The 10825-nt window shown below is 46.1% G+C and overlaps 1 pseudogene; it reads right to left on the bottom strand.

The window, feature by feature from the left end:
• Positions 1 to 763: 763 nt before the first annotated feature.
• LOC121783723 lies at positions 764 to 2164 on the bottom strand (annotated as a pseudogene).
• Between the last annotated feature and the right edge of the window lie 8661 nt (positions 2165 to 10825).

The raw sequence follows: 10825 nt of genomic DNA, 5'->3' as shown, positions 1-10825 counted from the left end.
ATACGTTTGTATGCTTTCTCGCGCAAGTATCTTTTCCTCTACTTACTAGTCCTTGTTCAGTGATGATTTTTACAATTTGTTTCTTTGAGAGAATGAATATGCTTTATGATTGCAGCTGTTATGTCTGCAACTTTCTTGTCATGTTGAGACTCTTTAACATATATTTGTCAAAGAGAATGGCTTAGTGGTTGCTGTCTCCATGTTGTGAGAAACAATGGGAAATAGAGTTTTACTAATATAACAACTTGCATTACTCAGAGATGATGCAGCTTGTTTTGCTATGCTGTATTCTTCTTCGTTTTGGCTCGTGTAAAAAATCGTTTAGCTTACCTGCTCGAAATGTAGTAGTATGAATAGATTGAATTAACCAAAACCTTCTCAAGTTGACAGATTTGGAATTGCTAGAGCTTGTAAATAGTAATGCTAGAAGACTTGTATGCAGGATTCATATTGAAATTGGGGAAACCAAGTTGTGATTGTTGGTGCTTCAGTTTGCCATTTCTTGTCAAGTTGTGATTATTTTAAATATTTTTGGTACCAACTAAGACCTCTCAACTACTTGCATTTTCATGAATTGTAGGTTGTGACTGGGTACTAAAAATGAAAAAAATTAAACAAAGTTTAGGGGACATTAAGATTCACTCACTAATTGTGTTAATATTTTTATGTATTCACAAATTTGTAGTATTATTTGTCAATTCTAGGAATAAGAATTTCACTACTAAGAAATTGAAGTATTTCAATATGATTTGCTAATATGCAGTGGTGAAAACAATTTACTTGAGACAAATCCATCATTGTTAAAAATGGTAAACACTCGAATTAGAAACTCTGAATTTCTGATACAATCTGAAACCTTTCTCTTGCAAAATATATGATACATAAAACACCTCCAACTACCCCCAGATCAAGTCTTGGTTGCTGGTCTAACGAGCCCGAGGCCCGAACCGCTACCTAAATGTTTAAAGTCTTTAGCTTCAAGATGGTCTGCAAAACCAGTTCCACCCTTGGCAAGACTCACAAGATGCCTCTCTTTGCAAGGCTTGTCGCAGGCTAGACAGACCTTATTGACAGCGACAAACTTGTCAGCGCACTTCTTGCAGAAGACGTGCCCGCAAGAACTCAAGGCCACGAGCGCGAGTGTATTTGTCAGCGTGACCTTGCAACTAGGGAATATATATAAGTTTTGTAAAGTAGCGTCTTCTGTGAAAACTACGGGGAAGATTTTCGTGTCTGTTGACGGAGCGTGCACTTTATTAGGAGCTTCGGGCGTTGCAGAAGGTAGCCAAAAAGCCTTCATTGTACGGAGGGAGTGCTTCCTCTTGGTATGAGGTCGTCTTCACACTGTTGGTTTTTGTCTCGACTGTAGTTCTTATCGTTGAACTGTGGTGTGGTTCTGCTGATCAAACGCATCGAGCTCTCTAGCTTTTTGCAGCATAAGCTTGTCTTCATCTTCTTTTTCCTGTTTCTGTTGAGCAGCATGGCCTGCTGACTTTCTGCACTTGAAAACAGATTTCTTAAACATCACAGTTTCCCCAAATAGGCTTTGAATTCCAATAACCTAACTTCACTAAGAATTCAACACAATGCTCAGAAAACAAACAAAATCACACTAATTCAATGTGAATCTAACAACATGAACACAAATTAACAACCTAACTTTACTAAGAATTCAACACAATGCTCAGAAAACAAACACTATCACACTAATTAAATGTGAATCCAACAGCATGAACACAAATCAACAACAGTTAGCATTTAAAACAAAAATGAAATCCATAAACATAGGAGATGAAGATCACCTGTGGATATCTTTCTTCTGGGCTAAAAGGCATTCCAAAAAGCACTATTTGCAGAAAATATGGCCTTTATAGCAGGAGAGGGGGGGTCAATAAAGGGCTTCAAGCAGAGTGAACAAGCGTCGAAGGGTTTGATGGAATCTCTTCCCAATCTCTCACTCTGCGTGCCATAACCAAGCTTCCGCTTCTCATCGTACGTGAAGAATGCTAAATCGTTGTTTTCTTTGAGTGTCTCTGAGGCATATCGACCGATTTAAGAAATTTCGAGATTTGATGAATGGGGTCAACTTTCAATTTGGGGAAATTGATGTCGGAAGAAACTCCCGAAGAAAGAGCCTAAGAGCACCAGCAACGCATCAAGCGGGTGTCTCTTAGAGCATCCACAGTACTTCTGGATATGCAATAGTCCTAACATAGCTTTTCCACTGCCACATCATCAGCACTAAAATCCTCCTGCCACATCATCTGGACATGCAACTGGACATGCAATAGCTCTCACATAGCCTTCCCATAGCATATCCACATCACTAATAACAATTATATAATTTAATTTACAGACGTAGCAATATACAGAATTTAATTTACGAGACAAATACGGGAAAAATGCATAATAATATTAAAATTTTAAAGCAGTACAAAATTTTTAAAAAAGTACATTAATTTAAAAAAAGTACAAAAATTAAAAAGTAAAAAAAAATTACATAAAACATCACTCCTCGTCGCCGTCGCCGCCGCGCCCCAACGCCGCCGCTACTCCCGCCGATATCCCTCTGAAACCCCTCCAATTCTTCACGCAAGCTCTGGAGCAATACGCGAAGATAAGACTTCTCATCGGGGTCCGTAGCCGTCCGGAAGTTGGCTAAGGTCTTCACCATTTGAGCGCGCGTTTGTTGACGCGTGAAGAATTTGAGCTTGTCAATGGACCTGCCGATGCGGGATGCCGACTCGACCTCCTGGGAACTTGGGGTGCCCCCCACGCTTCCCGTTGCGCCTGCCTTTGGCCAACCGGGCTAGGTGGCGACCGAACGAACGAGGGGTCGGGAGATCCTGGGCCGTCTCGGGGAGGTCGTGGGAACCACCGCTGCTGCCGCTATACTCACCGGTATAGTTCAGCCTCTGCTTGTTCGGCCAGCCAGTCTCGACACCTGCCCGGAATTTCTCCGACTCGCTGAGCACAAGGTAGGAGGTCCAGTAGGAGAACTCGTAGTACTTATGCACGGGATCCGGGTGTGCTCTCTCGGCAATCCTCTTGCAGTCCTCCTCTGTTTAGCCACTGGTCCGCATGCGGAGGGCGTTGGCGTACAAACCCGAAAATGGAGAGAGGCCAGACCTCATTCGGTCCCAGCACTTCCGGCACTCATCCCCGGTGCGCGGTCTCCCTTCAGGGCAAAATGCCCTGTAGGCTGCGGCTATCTTGACCCACAAGTTGACGATCCTCTGGTTGTTCGAAACGAGAGGATCATCGCAGACACTCACCCACGCCTTGGCCAGCGCAACGTTCTCCGCGTCCGTCCACTTCCTCCTGACCCCGCTATCCTCAATAGGCTGCGACGACTCGCCGACCTTCTTGGCCTTGCCCTTCTTCGTAGGGGCGCCCCGACCCCACCCTACTCCACGGCTTGGAATGGGGGTTTCCGGAACCGCGTTCATATCAAAACCCAACTCTTCTAAGGAGAAGGTCTCAAACGGCGTGTACTGTGCATCCGTTGGGGTTGATGTGTGGGAAGAACCGGTGGAAAAATCAAATGTCGGCCGATAGACGTTTTCCCCCACGGGCGTCCCCTGCGGCGGTGGCATCTCTGCTGCGGCAGTGGCATCATCTGCTGCGCCGGTGGCTGCATCCCGGGTGCCCACACCGGCATCATCTGCATAGGGGGTTGCATCGGCGGTACCCCCTGCCAAGCCGGCACACTTCCACCGGCACCCATCTGTGGCATCATCTGCTGCCACAGGTACATGTTGTAGTACCTGGGTATCTGCGGCCAACCACCTCCCACGAGAGTCGGAGACCCGGACGTCACTGGAGTACCGTCGTAGTTGTTCTCCATTTCTCGTTGTTTTTTAGTACAGAAATTAAGATATAGAGAGTACTCGTTTATACAAGTGGTGCGAATGAGAATGACGTCAAAATCGCGTATATATAGTGTTTCGAAAAATTTTAAAAAAGAATTTAAATGTTTCCGCCGGTCTGTCGCCGATTCGGGGCCTACAATGGCGTCGTGAGAATCGGCGTCAGACCAAGAATCGGCGTAGGCAGTAGGCACGCTGATTTTGACGCCGATTTCGCTGACGCGAGCTGCAATGGTTCGGCGTCAGCGAAAAATCGGCGTGCCTACGCTGACGCCGCCATTGTGGATGCTCTTAACTCGTCCCTCCGATACGAGACGGACGCGGACGCGTTGCAGCGTCCCGTCTCATCACCATCCCGCCGAGACGCCCGTCCCACCGAGACGGATGGCGAGCCGTCTCGCCACGCTCCCACGCAACGTGACGCGCGCTAGCGCCACGCGTGACGCCCACTCGCCGGCCCACGAGTGGGCTTCGTCACGCTGACGTAATAAATCATTTTTTTTAAATTCAAATTTAATAAAAAAATTAAAAAATCAAACGGTAATATTACCGTTTTTTGACCTTTTTTCTTTTTTAATATATTTTTTACTCTATAAATACTCATATTTCATCATCATTACCCACACAAACACACATCTATTCTTCCTAAATCATCTCCATTTCCTCTCCAATTTTCATCTAACCTCTCCAATTTTCATCACAAAATGTTCAGCGACGGAAACTCTGGCGATGGCGGCTCCGGCGGGTTTGACATCAACGCGTTTGGCGATTGGGGACATGTACAATGTATTGGGTGGTTCGGGTTCCGGTTCGTCGATGCCGGGCACCCAAGGCTCGTCGACGCCGGCGGGGTACCAACCACCTCATTTTGATGTGGTGGAAGAGGCGGAGGCGGCCGAGGAGGAGGAGGATGTAGGCTGGCATCCGTACAGCCGCAAGGACACAATGGCTGTGTACAACGCCTGGATCAGCGTCTCGTACGATCCCATCGTCGGGAATCAACAAACCTGGAAGTACTTCTGGGAAAAGGTCACCGAGGCCTATAACGAGATTAAGCTGAAGGGGTCCCGCCACCGCACATTGAAGATGCTCCCCGCTCACTTTGACCGAATCGACAGAGAGGTCAAAAAATTCTGCGGCATCTACAAGACTGAAACGACTCATTTCCAAAGCGTTGCCACGTGAGCCGACATTCTGAGATCGGGTTTGCGAGTCTATTTCGACGACACCGGCGAAGAATACAAACATGTTGATGTTTGGTAGGTCTTCAAAGACGAGGCAAGGTGGCCGGAGGTGTCCAGTCCAGCACGGGTTCGACCTCGAAGCGCACGAAACACACGGCGGGTGGCCAATACTCGTCTAGTGGGGTCGGTTCAGGCAGCACCGCACAAGAGGTTGCCTCGCAGGAGGTTGAGGGCACGACAGACGATGCATGGGGTCCTACTGTGGGCGCCGTCGGCCGCAAGGGACCAAAGCGGCGAAGACGGCTAGAGGGAGGAGGGACCGAGGCGAATCAAGTCAGACGGGCTCCCAAGGGCCGCCCTCCTCCTTAATGTCCATGCACTTCACCCATTTTTTTTCCTTTCTCATTGTTACTTTTTCTCCCATCTCTTACTTTTTCACTGTCCAATCTTCCGCTTTATCTATTTTTTCACCTCTCTCATTTTACTAATATGTCATTAAAAATTAGGACGCAATTGCTATCGCATATAGTGACCCTGATATATTTCAGTAAATCATTTTACTCTTTTTCATTGTCCTGGCTTGCTCAGAATGAGCGCCCAGTGAGCGTCGAGGAAAATTGATAAACGGGTCAGTGGAAATAAGATAATTTACATCTTATAGTTTTTGGTTGATAAAAAATATTTGAATTGGTATCAAGATTGTCAATTAAATCTTAGAAAACAAAAAATGTGAACGTATGAGAATGATTTTTTTAACTGCATCGACATCAATGACAGTACGCAAGAGCGCAAATAAGAAATTTGTTGTGGGTTTCATCTCGTGCTTGCAATTTCGAGATTTCTGCAAATTTAGGAGAAATAAGAAAGTGGAAATAAGAAATTTGATGTAGTTCTTTTACATCTCACACTCGTGATTCTATGATACGTGATAGTGAAGTGAATAAGCGCGGGAGATGGGAATCTTAATAACGTGATGCGTGGATGCATGCAACACGAGGAAAGAGAGGAGCAAATCAGCCATGTGCGCGGAGCGTGAGAGAATATAGTTAGTTAGATTGTTGTGATGTTGTTAATTTCATACTTGCAGCGTGTATATAAGCTGCCCTTCCTATTTTGTAAGTTTCATTATTGAATTAATGCAAAATAGCTCTTCCCCCTCGTCCTCTCGTAGTGCATTGCGTATTGGTACTCTCTCGGTTGCCGTTCCGATCACCGGCGACCCTGACTTCGTACCAAGTGGTATCAGTCCACGAGGTCCAGCTTCCGCAATGGTGGAAACACGTGCCGGCGACGCCCGTCGTTGGGAGGAGATGCTGACTGCTGCTATGGCCGATCTGACTGCCAAATTGTCTGCCGCCGATGCGACTCGCGATCTTCACTTCAAGGAGCTCCGCGACGAATTTCTGGCTCTACAAACTCAACAGAATGATTTGATGACCCGATTTCTGGCTGCTGGTGGTGTTGCCGGCGGTGGTATTGGTGGCATGGCTGGAGGAGGTCAGCCCCGTGCTCCTTATTTCTCTACACGCCAGTCTAAGGTTGGGTTTCCGATCTTCTCGGGTGAGGATCTGGCTGGGTAGATTATGCGATGCGATCACTTTTTCACGGTGGATCTAACGCCGGAGGAATCTAAGGTGAGGCTCGCGATTATCAATTTTGAAGGTCGGGCTCTTCAATGGTTCCAAAACTGGTCCAAATACCAGGACCAGGCTATGGCGACCTCGTGGCCTCTGTTTTTGCAAGCTTTGGAGGGGCGCTTTGGCGATCATTTGCTTGGGGATCCGATGACTGAACTGCTCTCTTTGAAGCAAACAGGTTCGTTTTCTGATTATCATGATCGATTTGAACTTCTTTTGGGTCGTGTTTCTATTCCGGAGTCATATGCCATCAGTCACTTCATTAATGGCCTACGGCCCTACGTCCAAAAGGCTGTGCGACTTTTTATGCCTCAGACTTTGGTTCACGCCTACGCCCTTGCTAGGCTTCAGGAGATGTCTAGTCCGGCGAGGGAGGGATTTCCTTCGAATCCTAAGAAGTTCGGAGGGAATGACTCTAGAATATCTGCGGCTGGGAGCAGTAACCCCCCTCTGTTACCCACACCTACTACGCCCAATTTTAAAAATAGGAGACTCCTTACTGAAGAGGAAATGGCTGAAAAAAGGGCGAAAGGGTTATGCTATGGCTGCAATGAGAAGTTTGAGCGTGGCCATCGGTGTGCGAGGAAGCTGCTATATCTGTTAGAAGTGGATGATGTTACTCAGGGGGAGGGGCCTCACATGGAGGAGAATGATGTGCCAGACGAATCTGGGGAGGATGATAACCCCTTAATTTCCATTCATGCTATGAGTGGAGCTATCTCTAGAGGGTTTAGAACTATGAGAGTGTCTGGGAAGATAGGCAAAAGAGTGGTACACATCCTGATAGATTCTGGGAGCACACACAATTTTCTGGATCTTCAACTAGCTAAGAAGTTGGGCTTGCATCTTACTCCAGTCAGACCAGTTATGGTGGATGTGGCTGATGGAAATCGGCTTGAGTGTGATTCAATGTGTAAGGGACTGAAGTGGGTGCTGAGAGACACCACATTTACTACTGATGTGTTGTTGTTGCCTCTTGGTAACTGTGACATGGTGCTCGGTATTCAATGGCTGGAAACCTTAGGCATGATCCAATGGGATTTCAGGCATCTAATCATGGAGTTCAAACTCCAAGGGAAGAGATATGTGCTACGAGGTGCACAAGCTCCAACCAAGGTTCAAACCGTTTCTGAAAAGGAAATGAATAAAATCATCACTAATTGCCCTGGGGTTCAACTTTGTTGTATCAGAGTTACTACTAACACTCAACCTGAGCTCCTAGCAGTGGAAGAGGTTGGGAATGAGCAGCCGACTTCTGAGGAGTTGCAGGCATTCTTGGAGAGTCAGGATGCAGTATTTGCTGAACCCACTGATCTTCCTCCCATGAGAAATCACAACCATCAGATTGTGTTGACACATGGTGCTTCACCAGTTAGTGCTAGACCTTATAGACATACGGCATTCCAGAAAAATATCATTGAAAACATGGTGGCTGATTTGTTGAAGCAAGGCTTTATTCAGCCAAGTTGCAGTCCCTTCTCATCTCCTGTAGTTTTGGTAAAGAAAAAAGATGGATCATGGAGAATGTGCATTGACTATAGGAGGCTTAACAAGATTACAGTGAAGGATAAATACCCCATTCCCTTGATTGAGGAATTGTTAGAGGAACTTCATGGAGCTACGGTTTTTTCTAAAATTGATTTGAGGGCAGGCTATCATCAAATTCGAATGAGGCCTGAGGATATACATAAAACCGCATTCAAGACACATGATGGGCATTATGAGTTCACCGTGATGCCCTTTGGCCTCACCAATGCTCCAGCTACGTTTCAGAGTTTAATGAATGATATATTCAGACCATACTTGAGGAGATTTGTTCTTGTCTTTTTTGATGACATATTGGTGTATAGCAAGGATGAGTCTTCACATATGGACCATTTGAAGCTGGTATTTGGCAAGCTCAGAGAGAATTCTCTATTTGCAAAGAAGAGCAAGTATGATTTTGCAAGGAATCAAATAGAATATCTGGGGCATATCATATCCAAGGCTGGGGTAGCCACAGATCCTAAGAAGCTGAAGGCTATGCAAGATTGGCCAGTGCCTTCTGATGTTTCCAAGCTGAGAGGGTTCTTGGGACTCACTGGCTATTATAGGAGGTTTATCAGAAATTATGGAATTATTTGTAGACCACTTACTGACTTATTGAAAAAGGATGCCTTCAAGTGGAGTGAGAAGGCAGAGGCAGCCTTTCTGGAACTCAAGAAGGTGATGATGAGCCCTCCAGTTTTGGCCTTGCCTGACTTTTCATTGCCTTTTGTTGTAGAAACTGATGCCTCCAGCTATGGCATTGGGGCTGTCTTGATGCAGAATGGGCATCCAATTGCCTTCATCAGCAAGACCTTGTGTCCAAAACACAAACAAATGTCTGTTTATGACAAGGAGCTGCTTGCTGTGGTTTTTGCTGTCACCTATTGGAGCCATTACTTGAGTAACCAGCCTTTTGAAGTTCGTACGGATCACAAAACACTAGCTCATCTGATGAAACAGAAGCTTACCACCCCGGGGCAGCTGCATTGGTTATCTAAACTGATGGCATTTGATTTTGTTATAACTTACAGGAAGGGAGTTGAGAATGTGGTAGCGGATGCCCTCTCCAGGGTCCACTCTTCTGATATCTTATGTATGGCTATCACCTCTGTCTCGACTGATCTCTATCCCTTGATTCAAGCTACATGGCACTCTGACCCTCAGCTCAGTGCATTGATTCTAGAGCTCCAACAGAATCCTCAAAAGAACTCGAAGTTTTCATGGATTGGTGATCAGTTACGAAGGAAAGGAAGGCTAGTTGTGGGCAATGATGAGAATTTAAGGTAGCAAATCATCCACCTCTTCCATAACTCCAGCTCTGGTGGACACTCGGGAATTTTGGCTACTTACAAGAGACTCTCCTCTTTATTTTTCTGGCCTAACATGGAGAAACATATCAGAAACTACATCAGGGAATGTGATATATGTCAGCGTTTTAAGTATGATAACTCTGCTCTTCCGGGGTTGCTACAGCCTTTACCCATTCCTGATGCAGCTTGGTCTCAAGTTAGTTTGGATTTCATTGAAGGACTTCCTCTATCGGGTGGCAAGTCAACCGTTCTGGTTGTGGTGGATCGCCTCACTAAATATGCTCACTTCATGAGCTTAACCCACCCTTATACAGCCTTGACTGTGGCTCAGGTTTTTCTAGATCATGTATTCAAGCTTCATGGCCTTCCCACCATCTTGATTAGTAATCGGGATAAGGTGTTCTTGAGCAACTTCTGGTCCGATTTCTTCAAGCTCCAAGGGGTTGAACTACACATGTCCACTGCATACCACCCTCAATCGGATGGGCAAACCGAGGTTGTTAACCGTTGCCTTGAAACGTATCTCAGGTGTATGTGTGGCGACCAACCGACCACTTGGAGTAAGTGGATGAGCCTTGCTGAGTTTTGGTATAACACATCTTATCACTCGGCTATTGAAACTACACCTTTTGAGGCTTTATATGGCTACCCACCGCCTATACGCATCCCTTATTTCAAGGGTGATTCTTTGGTTCATGATGTCAACGAGAGCTTGATTGCACGTGAGGCTATGATTGAGGTTCTTAAGCACCATCTGGGGCGTGCTCAGCTCCGAATGAAGTCTCAACATGACAAGCACCGCTCGGAGAGAAAGTTTGCTTTGGGAGATTGGGTTTACTTGAAGCTCCAACCTTATAGGCAGAATACACTTCGTGATAGGCAGTTTCAAAAGCTAAGTCCTCGTTACTTTGGTCCTTTTAAGGTTGTTGACAAGTTTGGAGAGGTTGCTTACAAGCTTCAGCTTCCTCCGGATAGTAAAATTCATCCGGTGTTCCACGTTTCTCAGCTCAAAAAGAAGATGGGACCCCTGACTCAGCTTCACGGTTCTCTACCGACTGTGGGCAATTCCACCTTCCTGGAGCCGGTCCAATTTCTGGAGCGTCGCATGGTCAAGCGGGGGAACATGGCCGCTACTCAGGTTCTGGTGCATTGGGCTAATTCATTCCCAGAGGATGCTACGTGGGAGTTTCTTCACGACATGGAAGAGCGTTTTCCGCATTTCAAACCTTGAGGACAAGGTTTATCTAAAGGGGGGAGATTTGATACGTGATAGTGAAGTGAATAAGCGCGGGAGATGG

The sequence above is a fragment of the Salvia splendens genome, chromosome 21, assembly GCF_004379255.2.
Source record: "Salvia splendens isolate huo1 chromosome 21, SspV2, whole genome shotgun sequence".
NCBI classification, from domain to species: Eukaryota; Viridiplantae; Streptophyta; class Magnoliopsida; order Lamiales; family Lamiaceae; genus Salvia; species Salvia splendens.
This window is presented reverse-complemented; position numbering and strand designations above follow the sequence as displayed.